This window comes from Schistocerca cancellata, chromosome 8, assembly GCF_023864275.1.
Source record: "Schistocerca cancellata isolate TAMUIC-IGC-003103 chromosome 8, iqSchCanc2.1, whole genome shotgun sequence".
NCBI lineage: Eukaryota > Metazoa > Arthropoda > Insecta > Orthoptera > Acrididae > Schistocerca > Schistocerca cancellata.
Window position 1 is genome coordinate 71218442 of NC_064633.1, and position 18056 is coordinate 71236497.

Below are 18056 nucleotides of genomic sequence, written 5' to 3' on the forward strand. Positions count from 1 at the left end.
CTTCTGGCAGAATGGTTGAAAGGGAAGGAAGAGGGCCGAGTGAAAAGGACTGGTGATATTTAGGAAAAGGGCTAGAGTTTGGAAAAATCACCCACAACCCTGGGTCAGGGGAGACACCAGACAGAATGAGGAAGAAAGACTGATCACTGGGGCTGCACAGGTGAGATTTGAAAACCTTATATCTTAAAGGTGGAAGATAGGGTAATATGCAAGACATAGATTACTGCTAAAACGTCATGCATAAATTAATGAGAGCAAAATGCTATGAGTGTCATATGTGATAAAGGTGGCAGGGGACAACAAAAAATAGTATACTCTTACCTGTTCTGCATGGATGTAAAGAATCTCATCTGTTTGTGTGAGAATGTTGCATAAATGATGCAGCACATCCAACTTAAGTTGGGAAAGACTATCCCACTACTTGGGAGGCCACAATTTGGCCCCTTTCAAATACACCCCATTGGCTGTAAGAGGCAAGAGTGTCTCTGTGGCATGGTTGCCTGCTAGTTTCACATATTTGCACCACACTGAGTCTTTTTATTTATTTATTTACACGTCAAGTTCCGTAGGACCAAATTGAGGAGCAAATCTCCAAGGTCATGGAATGTGTCAGTACATGAAATTACAACATAAAAGTAATAACAAATAAAAATAAAATGTTTATGATCCCAAAAAAGTCAATCCGTAATTTTAAGTTAACACAGTCAACAATACAACAAAAATCAGCTTAATTTTTACAGAAACTCCTCGACAGAATAGGAGGAGTGACCCATGAGGAAACTCTTCAGTTTTGTTTTGAAAGGGCATGGATTACTGCTAAGATTTTTGAATTCGAGTGGTAGCTTATTGAAACTGGATGCAGCAGTGTACTGCAAATCTTTCTGCACAAGAGTTAAGGAAGTCCGATTCAAATGCAGGTTTGATTTCTTCCAAGTATTAACTGAATGAAAGCTGCTTATTCTTGGGAATAAGCTAATATTGTTAACAAGAAATGACAGTAAGGAATACATATATTAAGAGTCCAATGTCAAAATGCCCAGACTTGTGAAAAGTGGTTGACAAGAGGTTAGTGAACTTACACCACTTATTGCCCAAACCGTCCATTTCTGGGACAAAAATATCTTTTTAGAATGGAAAGATTTACCCCAAAATATAATACCATACAACACAAGTGAATGAAAATAAGCAAAGTAGACTAATTTTCATGTCAAACGATCACTTACTTCAGATACCATACGACATAAGCGAATGAAAATAAGCAAAGTAGACTAATGTGCTGCTCACTACCCTTCCCACCCCTCCCACAGTGGTATTCCGCCGTCCACTGAATCTACACAGTATACTTGTCGATCCTTATACAACCCCTGCTCCAACCCCCTTACCTCATGGCTCATACCCCTGTAATAGACCTAAATGCAAGATCCGTCCTTTATGTCCTCCCACCACCACCTATTCTGGTCCGGTCACTAACATCACTTATCCCATCAAAGGTAGGGCTACCTGTGAAACCACTCAGGTGAACTGCAGGCTAAGCTGCAACCACTATGCTGCATTCTATGTAGGCATGATGACCAACAAGCTATCTGTCCACATCAATGGCGGCAGTCAAACTGTGGCCAAGAAACAAATGGGACACCCTGTTTCTGAACATGCTGACAAAAATGATATCCTTCATTTCAATGACTGCTTCACAGCCTGTGCCGTATGGATCCTTCCAACTACCACCAGATTTTCTGAATTGTGCAGGTGGGAACTTTCCCTGCAATACATCCTATGTTCCCATAACCCTTGTGGCCTCAACCTTTGTTAGTCCCTGTTCTCACCCATCCAGCCCCTTCCCTGTTCCCATTCCAACACTACACAGCTGTCATTCCACCATCACACCCAGTCTTTTTATTTCTCTTCTTTTCCACTACTTCCCCCACCCCTCCTCCCCCCTCTCCCCTACCCTTCATCTAACCGGCAGCACTTCCCTGTTTGCCACCCCCACCATACTGTGCCTCCCTCTCCCTGCTCCAGCCTCCTCCTTACCCCACCAAGTCACCACTCCCATCGTGCACTGGTGCCGCTGCTCACATTGGTTTCAGTTGCCTGAGACTGCAGTCGTGTGTGTGTGTGTGTGTGTGTGTGTGTGTGTGTGTGTTGTTGATAAAGGCCTTAATGGCCGAAATCTTTAATTGTGAGAGTCTTTTTGTGTTGCCTATCTATGACTCAGCATCTCTGCTATATGATGAGCATCAATTTTTCTTCTCATAATATTGATAGACCTGTTACATACATCAGTTGTACAAAAATTGAGATATGTTTTGAATGGACATATAACTGATTGAAATTAACTTTACATCTGAATCTTACTGTTGAAAATTGAATGTTCATTTTGTGAACAAACAAGAAACTCCCCTCCCCCCCCCCACACACACACACAATCTGTTAGAGAAGAGACGGCTGGAGAGGCAGTTCTTGGTGGCGGAGCTGTGATGTTACGGTAGTGGAAGGTTTTTGGAGAAGCAGGAAGATGTACGACCCTCAGCAGAAGAATGGAATGTGAGGGTGACAGTAGATTTTTCTCGAAACTGTTATGTCGACCTTAGGTACCGCCTTCATCCTGATTACATGAGACATAATTCAACTGGCATTAATGTTTTACCAAAGCTATACTCCCTAAAAAGAATAATCACAGCTTTACAATGTTACAAACTTCCAGCCAACCGGTTGTTTGCAACCTGTTGGCTGGAAGTTTGTAACATTGTAATTAATTATGGTTGCTGAGTACAGCCAAGTTCAAAACAGTAATCGCATCATTAGTAACAGAGCAGCAATTCTGATATGGTATGGCTTACATGTAATGTGCCTGCAATTAGAAAGATTCCAGCGTCACTTTTGGGTTTATATGCGATCCATAACACACCAAGTCAACTATTGTTGTTCATGATGTTATTGCTGCTACCAAAAATATCGCATTTTGGTTCACAGTTACTCAATAATTCACCACATTAACAACCATTGTCCATGATGATAGTATTGGTTATTAACAGAATCACATCTTTGTCAGAAATGAACACAATAATACACCACACCAACAACCGTTGTCCATGATGATGTTATTGGAAAAGGAAAAAAATCATTGTCACTCTTTTGTAGCTCCAAGAATTCTTTCCTTCTCCAGTGAAGTTCTGTTATTCTAAGACCACTAACAAGACTTCCATCTGAAGTTCCTCATATCCTTCAGAGCACTATGTTCAATATCATTGTGGTTTCATCCACCAAGTATGCACAATATTTCCAAAATGAAGTTGCTTGTGTTCACTTGAATGGATTTATATTATCTCATTAAGGCTCCATATAGGCGTCACTAGTGTTTAGTCACATAATCAATGTCTTGTACATTGTCTCAAGTTTAATGTTCACGTATGAACCTTTTAAAAAAAAAAAGCACTACTTCATCATCCCACAAGTGGCCCATCAGGACCATCCGACCGCCGTGTCATCCTCAGATGAGGATGCGGATAGGAGGGGCAGGTTGTCAACACACCCCTCTTCTGGTCATTATGATGGTTTTCTTTGACCGGAGCCGCTACTATTCGGTCAAGTAGCTCCTAAGTTGGCATCGCGAGGCCGAGTGCACTTCGAAAAATGGTAACAGTGCATGGTGGGCCGGATGGTCATCCATCCAAGTGCCGGCCACGTCCGACAGTGCTTAACTTTGGTGATCTGACGGGAACCGGTGTATCCACTGCGGCAAGGCCGTTGCCTCCTCATGAATGTTTGTTCTTCATTAATTCATTATATTCAATGAACTGTACCCGTACCGACTCAAGACTGCTCACCTTCACATTACTTCTCTCCACCCTTAAAAAAATAGTAATTATACTGAATACATTAAAGCTCCTAACTATCAAGAAAAAGCTTGAGCACTCTCAATCTGTACCTTATTTGTTTCTAACCAAATCATCAGAGTACCTAACCATCTAGTTTGAAGCATGACTCTACAGCAAATCAATTTATTTTAGCGTCAACTAACAATTACTGTTAATAATAACATGAAAACTGAAAAATTCAAAGTAAACTTCTCTATCACTAGCTAATTCTTTGGCCTCATATGCATGACAAGACTAGTACTCATTAAATGCATACTACCAGTAATAACTTACTACTAAATAAATTTCATTGAAAAATCACATGTTGACAATATTCTTCTCGGGTATGCAGCCGGATCATAACGTCTTCATGAAAATATTTCCGTGGTCCAACTGGCCACCATCTTCAGGTGAGAGTGCTGGTGCACGATCGCACTGGAACTGTTCCAGCGAGATCGTGCACCAGCACTCTCACCTGAAGATGGCGGCCAGTTGGACCGCGGAAATATTGTGTCGTGAAGACGTTATGATCCGGCTGCATACCCGAGAAGAATATTATCAATTATTACGCTGGGAAAGCCTTCGTAGCCACAAATCACATGTTCATTGACACAATCAAAAAACCTTTCCATCCTTAATTTTGAATAATTATCTTATTACTGATACCCAACATTTCACACTGATATTTACATCAGAGTCCCCCTTTTTTTCGTGTCTTGTTTGAGCAATTGCTACTCACAATGTTTGTGGGGGAACATCTCCTTTACTTTCCCTGACCCTACATACTGTAATACATATGCACCAGGGTTTGGTACTTTTCTAATTACATATGGCCCTGTGTACAGTCTTTGCCACTTTCTGTTCATCTTCTTTAGTAAAGAAGACTAGGGTACATCTTCAATAAAACTTTGTTTCTGATCTTGTATTCAGACACTCTCTTTAAGTTCTTGTCAAAGTTCATTTTCCTTTTCCTTTCTGTTTCAGTAGTGTTCACTATCTCATCTCACAGTTTTGCCTGCAATTCTTGCTCTTCTTCAGCATGTTTCGGCAAACCGTTTACCCACTCATTCTCGTCTACCTTATTGAACATTAATTCAGCCGGTGTAAATTCTGTTGACATGTGCAGTAAGTTGTTTACAGTACTCTCGAATACATGCAAATAATTAACCCAACTGTTTTTCCAATGCTTCTTTCCAGTGCTTCTGTCTTAGTGGTGGTATAAGCTCTTTCACAGTTGCTTAAGGTCCTACTACCAAATGCTATTGTACGGAATGTTGTGTGCCCTTCAATTTTTCTGACTTGGAATAGGCATGCACCCAGATCAATATTCGATGCATTTGTCATTAATCCAAATTCCACATTCATGTCATGATGATACAGTAATTGTGCATTTACCAAAGATTCTTTGAGTTTCTCAAAGTCTCTCTGACATTCTCTGTTCCATTGCCAGTGTGCATTTTTCCTCAGTAAATTCAATAAATGTTCTGAATTCGAGAATTGGTCAGATACAAACTTGTGGAAAAATGATGCTAGGCCCATAAAACTTTTCGACAGTCCCTTTGTACATGGCATCGGGAAATTCTTTATTGCACTGATCTTCTTCACGTGTGGTAAAATACTCTTTTCATCAATTAAATTTTGTAAAAATTTAATCCAATTCAAACCGAAGTGATATTTGTGCAAGTTAGCTGTGATTCCTGATTCTTCAAATTTTGTGAGAAATCTTTCCAAAGTTTTTATATGATTATCCCATGTCATCGACGAACTAAGTTAGGTTGCTTCTAAGTTCAGGTCCCAGGATATAATCTAAAGCTGCAATAAAGACTCCTGCACTTATGTTGAGTCCGAAGGGCAAAACTTTAAATTGATAACTTAGTACACCATAAATGAATGCAGTGTACTTCCTTGAGCTTTCATGCAGTTTTATTTGCCAGTTCAAGTCCCTCAAGTCATTGAATTAATTCGCCGATATTCTCCGGATGTGTTTGCATTGGTATTATTATAGTATTGATTACAGGTCCATCCAGCACAAGATAAACTTTTCCTCCCGATTTGGGAACTACCAAAAGAGGGCTACAATATGGACTTGTCGAAGATTCAATCATATCCCAATTTAACATTGTTTGTATCTCTTGATCTACAGCTGCTCATAGCCTCCACTGGACAGGGTAATAACTTTGGCAATATGTCTTGTGTGGTTTGATATCTATTTTACATACATAGCTACTTATCATGCTAGGTCTTTCATTAAATACATTGATAAATCTAGACAATAATCTGTTAAGTTGATCTGTCTGTTCAGAACTCAGCTGGAGCGATTTGTTAATTTTTTGTTGTAAATGATTTAATAACTCATTTACATCTGTTACTTTTTTCTCTTCTAGGCACATGCTCGATTCGTAGCTTCTTACCAGCTGTATGCAAGCTCCCTCACAATGCTTACCATATATATTTTCTGTCTGCAAAAGTACCTCAACATCTCGTGCTTCATTCTCCATTCTCAAAATACCACATGAAAAACTATGTTTGCGTGTGTTTCCCTAAAAAAATCCAGCCCTAGGGTGCAGTCCACAGTTAATTGTTCAGCACTTAGAAATGTGCCCTTATAGGCTCCATTCCCCAAATAAACAATTGTAAGTGGTTGCCTCCTAACGAGCTTGTTCTTGGATACAAAAGCACCTATGAGTTTGCAATTATTAACTGGATATACTGGAAACTTTGCTTCCTGGCTCAATTTGTCAAACAAACTGGCTGAAATCGCATTTGCTGTTGCACCTGTGTCCTGAATGATATTTACTTCATTATTTTCAATTCTGCCCTTAACTGCTGATACCAGAGACAGCCTTTCCTCAACTTTACACCTTGTCTGCTCTGAGAGTAATTCATCTCTTAATAAATGACCATCGTCGTATCGTAGCATAGCCAAGTTACCATCACTGCCCCTCCAATTCTTTTCGACCCTAACACTGCAGCTGGTGCAGGTCTTTAGGCATTTCCCTGATTTGTGTTGGTATTCCTGTTTATATCTTTGTGCACTTCTGTTATTACAGGCATGTTCTGACTCCAGTCTGTCACATTCACAATCAGTGGTACATTCATACTTGGTTCTTGTACGTTTACTTGGTTATTGTTCCAGGTTTGATTTCCACTGTTGTGTCTTACATAACCCGGGTGATATCTCCTGTCAGGTCTTCCGTTTCTACCTCGGATATGCCTATAATTTGGCCCATAACCATATTGTCTTTGGTTATTTCCATTCATAATCATCTGTGGTTGCGCTTGCACCTCATTTGCTGTCGCAGACTGCTAGCTGATCATTTGTCTAAAACCATTGACATTTTTGCATGTCGTTTGTCCATTATTCTCTGCACGCTTTTTGTTATCCTCTTGGTTTATGTCATATGTGTCTAATGTTGACAAAAGTTCTTCAGTGTCACGTTCCAGTATTGTCTTGAACTTTTCTCTGATGGCGGTGGATAATTTTGATTTTAATATCTGGATGATATCATCTTTGCTCATCAGATTATCCCAGTATTTTGCTTTGTTCAGATATTTTTCGAAATATTTACACAATCCTCCAGATGTCATTGTAAATGGTTCTGGATTTAGTACTTCTTTCTTTAGCCTCTCTTTTGCACCCTGTGACCAATACTTCAACAGGAATGCTTGCTCAAACTCTTCATACGTAGTGCACGTTTTTATGGCATCATGAACCCACATTTTGATTTCCCTGCTCATATAACCTGCTACATGCTGCATCTTTCAGTACTCTCTCCGAAATCTTGGTAACAAGTCAGTAAAACTCTTTATGAACACCACCGGATGTATTGTCTTCTTTTCCAGACAAAATGTTTGTAACTGATGGTATTTTAGTAGCTTTTCTTCACTACATGTACTCCTATTGTCATATGTTGCAGTGTGTCCAAAATTATGTGCTTGTTTTCTACCGACTTCTTGAATGTAAGCAGATCTGTTGTTACTTTTCTAGGCTGGTGGTAACATTTGCCCAAGGATTATTCGATACATCTTCCTGCCTGTTATTCATAGATGATGCTTGACTCAACTCCTTCAACTCATCTGATTTGTGTGATAAATCCCTTTTCGCACTATTAAGCTCTTCCGAAAATTTGTTTTGCATTGCTTTCATTCCTTTAGTTACTATTCCTTCGATCTGAGGGATGTTGATAGTACCAGAATTTATTCCGTCCTCTATTTTCTTCTCAATTACAGTGCTTACTGAAACTTCTTTGTCTTGTATCCACTGGTCTAATTTTGGTTCATAAGCAGCATGTTCCTCGTTGATTTTGAGTGCATTGAATTTCTCACACCCTGAAGCAATTGCAGTTACTACTGTTGACATATTATGTAATTTTTTGTCTACTGATTGTTGTTTTTCAGTGACATCATTTATTTATATTGTCGTCTGTTGTATATCTTCATTCTCAAGTAGCTGTTCTTGCTTCTGTTTCACTTCAGCAATAGTTTTGTTCAAGTCTTGAACTTCCTTTGTAATTGTTTCATCCTTTATAGATAAAGATTGCATTTGTGTGACAAGATCTTCTTGTTGAGTCTTTAAAATTTGAACTTCATTTGATACAGTCTTTAATTCTTCCTTTATTTGTTTCTTCATATTCTTCATCTGTGAAGATATCTCTTTTTGAGTTCTCTTTTATTAACTTATTCCATGTTCTTCATACCTTGAACCATTAATTTTTGGAAATCTATGTTTTCGGGCAATATTGTCTTCTACTGACCTCGTTGCTACATTTTCTGTTTCACGTGAAGTGCCCACTTCACTCAGAATTCTGTCAACAATTGTCGTATCTGACTGATCCGATGTTGCAGGTCTTGCATCACCAAGTTCAACTACCGCATTCTGTGTCGATTCCGTCTCAAAATATTCTGAATTCTTTTGTTGTTCCATTTTGTAGTGTCTATGGGCTTTAACTATTACACATGAACACAAAAATTGAAAAGTGTACACCCTATATTTGCACGAAAGCACTGGACACCTTACGTAAACTTTAGACACACGAAATGCAGTAATCTCTAACACCCAAATTACTCACTCTCACAATATGTTAGTAGAAATTTACAGTAATCTCAAATAAATAAATACTATTCTACTTCAAACTACTAGGAAATTATTATCCTTAACCAATGAAAGTCTGCAGTTCTACTAATTCTGTCAGTTTGAGATTGTTATAGTGAGGCACAGAAAGAGAATCACCAAAGTTGTTTCTTGATCTTGCCTTTCAATGAGAAGTTATGCTGCCAGGGCTCCGCATTCACAGGATATAATCTCTCTCCATCAGGAAATATTGGTAGGGGAGGACATGAAACAAGTCACACATCTATAGTCTTTTATAATAGTAATGCATACACAAATGAAAAAAACTTAACCTATGTAAAATTCAGTAATTATTTAATTCTCATGCCACTTCTAGATATCCTGTCACATAGGGCATCATTGTAATGCCCTCTCACATGAAAGTTAAACTGTTATAATTTTACTGAGATGTAATGATTCATGAGAGGAGTCATTATTTCACCCTGAACCCAGTTATTGTATGGAGATCTGTGTAGAAAATTTTATTTCAGAAACAAAAAGTTACCTCGATGAACTGCTTTTATTATTATTATTATTATTATTATTATTATTATTATCATCATCATCATTATTACTGATTCAAGGAATTTGTTCTTTAGTATTCAGTCTCTCTAAGGAAAGAGTTTAGGTGTGCGAAATGTATAAATAACCAAACAGATCTCACTAGACGACATTTATGTTCAGGGTAGATGAGAGATCTGCTGCTGCATGCTGACTGTAAGCTGTACTCTATGTCTCTGCCAGTTGTTGAACTGTGTGCTGAATCTGTAGGAATCTTAGTCTACATTAACTCTCCGTCAAAGTGGAATTGTTTTAAAGTCTCTAAATTAATGACCATATAGAGTGTGCAGGTTCGAGCTTCCACAGTCCAAAGGAATGTCTCGTAGGCATGCACAAACATTTGAAAATGTGAATCCATAAGATGGAGAATAAATTACGCATACACACCTTGTTTATGCTGCTGAGAAATTGGTTTATTGGCTTATTATTCTCGCACAAAATCAGAAAATGCCTTTCAATTAAAGATGGTGGTCTCGCAACAGTGCCTTCTCTCTCAAGCTGTAGTACATTTGTCCATAGTCATTAAGATCAGAAGCTAGACTATATCTTTTCACAATAGTTAACATCAAACCAAAGCTCTTTTAGTTCAAGGAATAGAGAGAGCGTCAGCAATAATGCTGCTTTCTCACAGTCATTTGCATTCCAGTATGCTTCAAATAATATATTGTTTGGCCATGCATCTATTACTATTGCATGACACGAACCACTACACCATGAAGCAATTCACATGTGGAGACATCTTTCTGCATTTTTAACGGGCATCCTATGATGACAAACTGTATTCTTTATAAACAGTTGCATGTGCAGTGTTGTCGTATTCTGTGGGCTAGCAAAAAAGGTAGTTGGATTTCATTTACTAGTTCTTTTAATAGTTCCCCTTCCTCTTCCATCTTGTGGATCAACCTCCTACTACTCTCTGGGACCAAGATCCATCCCCAATTTCTGGCCTGACCACTGCAGATGATGTCATAGAGGACCCTGTTGCTATCTCCAACTCCGTGGGCCTCTGTTTTTTGGAGATTTTGAGCTCCACCCTCTGTTACTCTGCCTCCTCCATTGAAAACAAGTTGAGGAGGCTTGGGCAGTACCCTTCTCTTCTCAGAATCGTGAGTGTTACTGTGCCACTTTTACTGTGGGGGACCTAGAGCTAGATCATGCTCTCACTTCATCCCAGTCCTCTGCCCCAGGGACGCACGATGTTCACATTCATGTGCTGTGGCACCTATCTCTTGAAGGTGAGCACTTTCTCCTTCATATTTACAATCGCATCTGGGCAGAGGGCATGTTTCCCAGACGCCGGCATGAAGTCACTGGCATACCCATATCTAAGCCAGGTAAGGACCAACACCTTCCCTCTAGCTACACCCCCCCCCCTCCCCCAATTTGTCTCACCATCTCACCAGCTGTGTATGCATGGTGAAGGAAAGTATGATTGGTGCCCAGCTGGTATGGTAGCTTGAGTCTAGCAATTTACTAACCACTGTACAATGAGGATTTCGAACGTGCATCTTGTCACTTTGGCAACCCACATCCTGTGACCAAGTTTTTTGAGTTGGAGAAAGCCTATGATGCCTGCTGGAGTACTGATATCCTCATACTCTCTACATGTGGGGCTTCTGAGGCAGCCTTTCCTGTTTCCTTGAGGCATTTTGAAAAGACAGAGTTTCCAAGGTACATGTTGTTTCTGCCTTGTCAGACACCTTTATCCAGGAAAACGGTGTGCCTCAGGGTTCCACCATGAGTGTCATCCTCTTTCCGATCATCATTAACCTTATTATGGCCTATCTCCCTTTGGCATCTGCAGCTCTCTTTTTGTTGACAGTTTTGTCATCTGTTGCAGTTCTCCACAGAATTATCTCCTTGAGTGGCATCTTCATCATTGTCTTGATTGTCTTTACTCATGTAGCTTCAACAGTGGCTTTTACTTTTCCACTGACAAAACCGTTAGTATGAAATTCTTATGGCACAATGGGTGTCTCCCACCATCTTTACATCTTGAGCCTGTTGCTCTTCCATTCATTGAAACTATGAAATTCCTGAGGCTCATGCATGTTAGGAAACTTTTTTGGTCCTCCCACGTGTCTTACCTGACTGATCGCTGCACCCGCTCTCTCAATATCCTAAGTGTCTTCAGCGATATATCTTAGGGAGTGGATTGGACCAGCGTCTTCCATTTGTACTGATCCCTTGTCCATTCAAAACTAGACCATGGGTGTTTTGTGTATGCATCTGCACATCCACCCATCTTACATTGTGTCAATACTATCCACCATTGTGGCATCCATTTGGCCATTGGCACCTTTTACACAAACCTGTTTGAAAGTCTGTATGCAGAAGCCGTCAAACTCCCACTGTCATACCAATGTGATGTTCTCCTTAGTGGATACGAATGCTGTTTGCTGCCATGCCTGGCCACCCATCCTATCCCTCCTTCTTTGATGACTCCTTTGACTGCCAGTATGGGGTGCATGCCCTCGTCTGTTACCTCCTGGAGTTTGCTTCAGCTATTGCTCCTGCATCTTAACTTTATGCTACATGGCACTTTCTCGATGGATGTGAATCCTTCACCACTTTGGCTTTGTGCAGCCGCTCATGTTCATGTTGGGCTTCATTTGCTTCCTAAAGACACTACTCCAGACATGATCTGTTGCAGTAAGTTTCTCAACCTTCACGTGTAACTTTGCAGTAGTACCTTTGTGTACACTGATGGGTCTCGGACTGACCTTGGTGGTGGGTGTACCTTTGTCATTGTCACCAATGACTTTTGGTATCAGCTTCCAGAACAGTGCTCAGTATTTACAGTACAGGTTTTCATCATGTATCAGGCCATACGGTACATCCAGTGACACAGACTTTTCAATTTTGTCATTTGCTCCGACTCTCTCAGTGCCCTTCAGAGCTTTTGTCCATCCCTTAGTGTAACCAAACCAGGAAAGGTTTTACTTGCTCACTCTTGATGGAACTGCTGTGATTTTTATGTGGTTCCCTGTTCACGTCAGTCTGATGGGAAACGAGGCCGCTGCTGCTGCTACCATTGCTGCAGCCCTTGTACCTCCGCCCGCCGGGTCTTCCATACCCTCAGGTGATCTCTGTGTTGCCATCTGTCAAAAGTTGGTGTCACTTTGGCATCATCACTGGTCTTCCCTTCATCAGAACAAGCTCTGTGAAATTAAGCCTCTACCTGCGGCTTGGCCAATCTCCTCTCCACCCTCTTGCCATGAGGTCATTTTAGCTACGTTGCATATTGGGCACTGTCTTTTTAGCCATTGCCATTTGTTAAGTGGTGATCCCCATCACTTTGTGCCCATTGTCATCAACCTTTGATGGTTAGCCCCATTTCATGACGCAATGGCCTTCTTTTAACCACTTACATTCTAATCTGTGTTTGCCATATGAGGTATCGGTCATTTTAGCGAATGACACATGGGCTGTTGACCACGTTTTACTTTTTATCTGTCATAGTAATATGACGAAAGACATTCAGTGTTTAGTTCAGAACCTCAATTATGGCCCTTTCTCCAAGAGATGGTCCCTGTTTTTAGCTGTATCTTTTTCCGTCGATTGGGCTTAATGTGTAGTCTCTTTTAACTTCTTTTTCATTTTTGTGTTCTACAGTTCAGACATAGGTGCGTATGGCCTTAGTTCTTTCTGTGCCCTAAAACAAAACAAAAGAAACAGAAACAGCAATATAGGACATGTATCTTGCCATTCTGTCCTGGATATGAGCATAAGACTCAGAATCTGCTTAAGGGACGATGCTCTTGTCAGAAAACCACCTTGATTTTCTCTGATCTTGTAGCCTATAGCCTACTACGTATTGTTTTCCAGCAGCTGTTTTATGTTACTAATAACATTAACTTTCCTCAGTTGTTGTTGGCAACAGTTTTATCTCTTTTTATAGAAAAATGACGAATTAATGTGCCCTTTCAGTCCTCTGGAATTTCTTTTATTAGGCATGTATTCTGCTTTATTCCTTTTAATGCAGTTTTCTGTGCTTGGATAATGATAGTTTTCACTTTTCATTTCAAGAACAATGATTTTGCAGATACACCATGAGACTCACCCGAATACTTTATTGAAGTTTCATGTTATGTTTTTCTGAAATCATTTTTATTTTGATTGAGGTGGTTTTCATCAAGTAAACATATAACATTTCTGATTCCTTTGTTCTTTCTTGCTAAACTTCCTTAAGTATCAGTGGTGTGTTCCTTGATACAATCACATCAATTAAAAATTTAGGCATTATGTTGCATTGCAGTATGAAATGGAAAGGGCATGTAAGGAAAATAGTAGGGAAGATGAATTTATAATAATAAATACAATATTGTAGAACAAAAGCAAATTGGTGCTTTTCATTTATTATTATTTGTTCTACAATATTGTAGAACAAAAGCAAACTGGTGCTTTTCATTTATTATTATAATGTTGTTCTACCAAGAACCGTCGGAATATTCTGTTAATATGAATTTATAACTTCAGTTAATTGGGAGAATTCTAGGAAAATGTTGTGTACTATAAAAGAGACCACGTATAGGCACTTTCAGAATCCATTCTTGTATTCTGCCTGAGTGTTTGGGACCTCTGCCAGATCAGATTGAAGGATGACGTTGAAGCAATTCAGAGGCATGCTACTAGATTTGTTACTGGTAGGTTTGATCAACATGTTAGTATTATGGAGGAGCCTTATGAACTCAAATGAGAATCCCTGGAGGAAACACTATGTTCATTTTGTGAAACACTATTGAGACAACTTAGAGAAGAGGTATTTGCAGTTGACAGCAGTATAAATATACTGCTACCTACATAAATTTCATGTAAGGATTATAAAGACAAATTAAGGCTTCTATAGAAGATGTATAGACAGTTGGTTTTTGCTCATTCCATTTGCAAGTGGAACGGGGAAGGGAATGACTGGTGGAGGCACAAGGAACCCTCTGCCATGCACTGTGTGGTGGCTTGCTGAGAATGTATATAGCTGCTGAAGGAACTAACAGTTATGAAAGCTAAGTATAATTTTCTTTACTTTAAACATGTCTGTCAGCAGTAACTGGAATGTAACTTCTTTGGACTAACCATTCAGGCATAATTGTTGTCCAGTTCTTACTTCAGGAGGCAAAATGATTAGTACTGCTGAACATAAATGTACATGACGCTATCCTAGCTTTAAGATATTTCAGTGGTAAGGAAAATTTAAGAAACCTTAGTTGTTGTCTAGAAATATAGGTCAAATGAAGACAGCAAGTGCTATAGGACAAATGTTGAAAAAAGTTTAGGCTCAGTGATTAAATAAGACAATGATACTGAGATGCAGAAAATAGTTAGTACTATTTCTAATAAAGACTGGTATTTAAGTTCACAAAAACTCTATGTATGCTTTTGGAGCTCATTTACCACTGCTATCATTGTGTGGTCCATGGGATTCATTGTAATTAACAGTCAACCTTTCCAGCAAGGATTACAGTTTAGGAATTATGTGGACTGCTGTGAGAGTTGCTGGGCATATTCTGGATGAGAATCTGCTGTGCTCCATGCTTTCTGAGAACATGTATCAAGTAGCATACTCAGCTTCTGAATGGAAGGTGAGACACTTTTTCAGCTTCCGATACTTCCCTATCCACTGTGTGTATTCTCATGATGGGATGTGGCAAGGTAAAACTGTGTTCAGGTCTCGCAGCTGCAGTCAAATCTCTGTCTTTTGTGCGCAGTGCATTGTGACCTGCACAGCTTGCTATATGACAAGGAGTATTTGTTGTAAAACTGCATGAAAAGTAGTAATGAACATTAAATAGAGCTCAGTATTTACAGATGCATGTTTCAACTAGCAAAGTGAACTGAAGACCTGGCCAGAATGGCAGCACTATTGTGTTCAACTAACGAGGTGTTGAGTCAGTAACAATGTACAGTACGATATTCTTAGAAGTGGGGCACTGTCACCTGCTACATGTTTAATATGCCAATGTCCTGCATATCTCAACAATTTAACATTGACGAACACTGACCCATACAGGTTTTCAAATCTCGTCCAGTACAGTCCCCAAAAATCAGTCTTTCCTTCTCATCCCATCTGGTAAGTCTCCCGTGACCTGTGGTTCTGGGTGACTTTTCCAAAATCTTCCTCTCTTCCTAGACCTCTCCAATCCTGTTTCTCCACCCTTCTTCCTTCCCCTTCAATCCTTCTGCCTGAAGAAGGAGCCACTGGTTCTGAAAGATTGCCTATTTATAACCTCTTTTATGTGTGTGTTCTGCTGCTGTAGATTTTTTATGTATCCAACTACATTATTCTGTCAATAATTGATTGAATTTGTTTTTATATTCGACCATAAAAATTAATTTTTAAACAGTATAAATCATGATATAAAGGAGGAAGGAGGAAAGTAAAGGAGAATATGGAAATGGTTCACTGTTGTAGCCAGTTGCCGTACAGTTCCATGGGTTAGACTTACATTTTGTGGGTACTGACGTATTTAAATTATACAGTTAACACGTAAGTCCAGAGATGTAGCTACCATAGGGCTAAGCGGGTAGTGCCCCAGGCCTTCCAAGCTTAAGGGGCCCCCCACCCTCCATGAACTATGTTCGAAAAAGTTATATATTATCTTAGTTGAATCAAGAATTTTTTACTTTTAACTTTTTGGACCTGACCAACAAACCTGGAATGGCATGAACTGAAATCATAAAAATTTCTCCCAACTCCAGAGCAGAAACATAATGGGGTGTGAGGCTCATCCACTAAGATGTCGACCCTGGTGCCATTTGGGTGTTGTTGGTTGAAGTCAGGGTTGCCATGGGTGCCAATCTTGGTGAACTAACAGTAATTGGCACTAAATTACTAACAATGTGTTTGATAATACAGTGTGTGACCACATTTTAATTTGAAGCCTCTACAATGTATTATTATGGAACATTGTTGCTGCCACATCTCGTGAAAATGATAGGTACTGCATGCGAAATTGCAGGCGATGCAAAGCACTGACCTTTTCTCCCCATGTCAGCCAAGGCCTTGCTCTGCGCGATCCCAGAATCCTCTGCAGCAAAAAGGAGCCATGTTGTAGTGGACACACAATAATATGGCACTAAGTATGGTAACTCAGTTGTTTGTATAGGGAATTCCCCTAAGCAAACTATCCTTAATCATAGATCCTGATACAGTGTTGTAACCAGTTGCACTCTGAATTTCTTAAAAGAGGAATAGAAAATGTGGATCTTGGTCTTGGATGGTTTTGTGGATTGTGTTGGTGATCAGTTTGTCATCAATGTAGCAAATAACAGCTCTAGTAGTGACCTGTATGGTTGTATCCATCGGATTCAGATCTTGAGGGAGTTAAAAGATTACCAGATGAGCTGCACTTTCTTTACTTACTCTTCTTCTGAAGTGACATATGCTTTTCACCGGGCTGTTATAGTGAATATTTCTGAAGTCTTCCATATTTTAATTCATTGCCTGAAGGATACAGGGTACTTTTCTGGCCCAGTATTATGTAAAAATCAACACCTATTTCTTTCAGGCGCTGTTTATAATTTATATGTTTTACAGATTTCTTGTTGATGCCAGGTAATGCAGCACACTTTCTAAACAAATTAGAAGTCTTTTGAATATTTTTGAACCTACTTAGGGTTATTAAAACAATTACAAAGAAATTGATGCAATTTTTTTCCAAAATGCTTCCTCGAATTGAGGTACCATTTAATCCAATGTTATACATTCTAAGAAGACCAAATTTTTACCAGATTTGCATGACATGATGGCTGAGGTAGTAGACCTATTTAATTCCATGTATTATATAAATTACAAGGATAAAAAATATTAACTCTTATATTTTAATTTTTATATTTTTTCCTAATAAAATGTTATTTTTTCTATAATTTAGTTGATTTTTCAATAAACCTTAGGTCTGCTACATAAGCATGGACTACTGCAAGTTACAGAAAAAAATTAGAGCAATGCTTTATAAACTTTTGCGAATGAAGATACGAGTCCAATTAAACTGAAGCATAGTCTTCATCCTGCAGCATTTCTTCACCTTCAAGCTTCCTCTTGGCATTCCTTTTAGCACTTCTTGCTTCTTTGGTAACTTGAAGAGCTAACCTTTCAGCTTCATGCACTCGTTGTCTGTCACATGCAAGCAATTGATCTTCCATATTAGAGCCACGTTTTATGCCAAAATTTCTCAGGACTTCCAGCCTTCCTGTCACTCCATCACTGAAACGTATCACTGCATCTAGTGCACCAACTTTTAATGTATTTAGTCGTACAAAGGCATTCTTGGATAATCTTTCCCGTATGCAATGTTTGAAACTTTCATTTGTAGTCTGAGTGCCCCCATGAAGACACTTACCAAGCAAAACAGGGTCACTGAGGTCTCTAAAAATTGGTTTTATTTCATTCATAACAGGCTCAGGAAGAGAATGCTTATGATGGTATATTTGACCACTTTCTTTTGCTTTTTGTAACCACCCTATGAATCTGCTCCTTTGGGGCCAAGTCCATGAACATGGTGGTCATCTGTGAACAACTTATAAAAGTTGGT

At 39.3% G+C, this 18056-nt stretch overlaps 1 protein-coding gene across 1 annotated transcript in view; it reads left to right on the forward strand.

Annotated features, from left to right (window-relative positions):
- Positions 1-18056, forward strand: part of LOC126095360 (1-phosphatidylinositol 4,5-bisphosphate phosphodiesterase-like) — a 419315-nt gene that overhangs the window by 223592 nt on the left and 177667 nt on the right. The gene's annotated exons all lie outside the window — the stretch shown is intronic.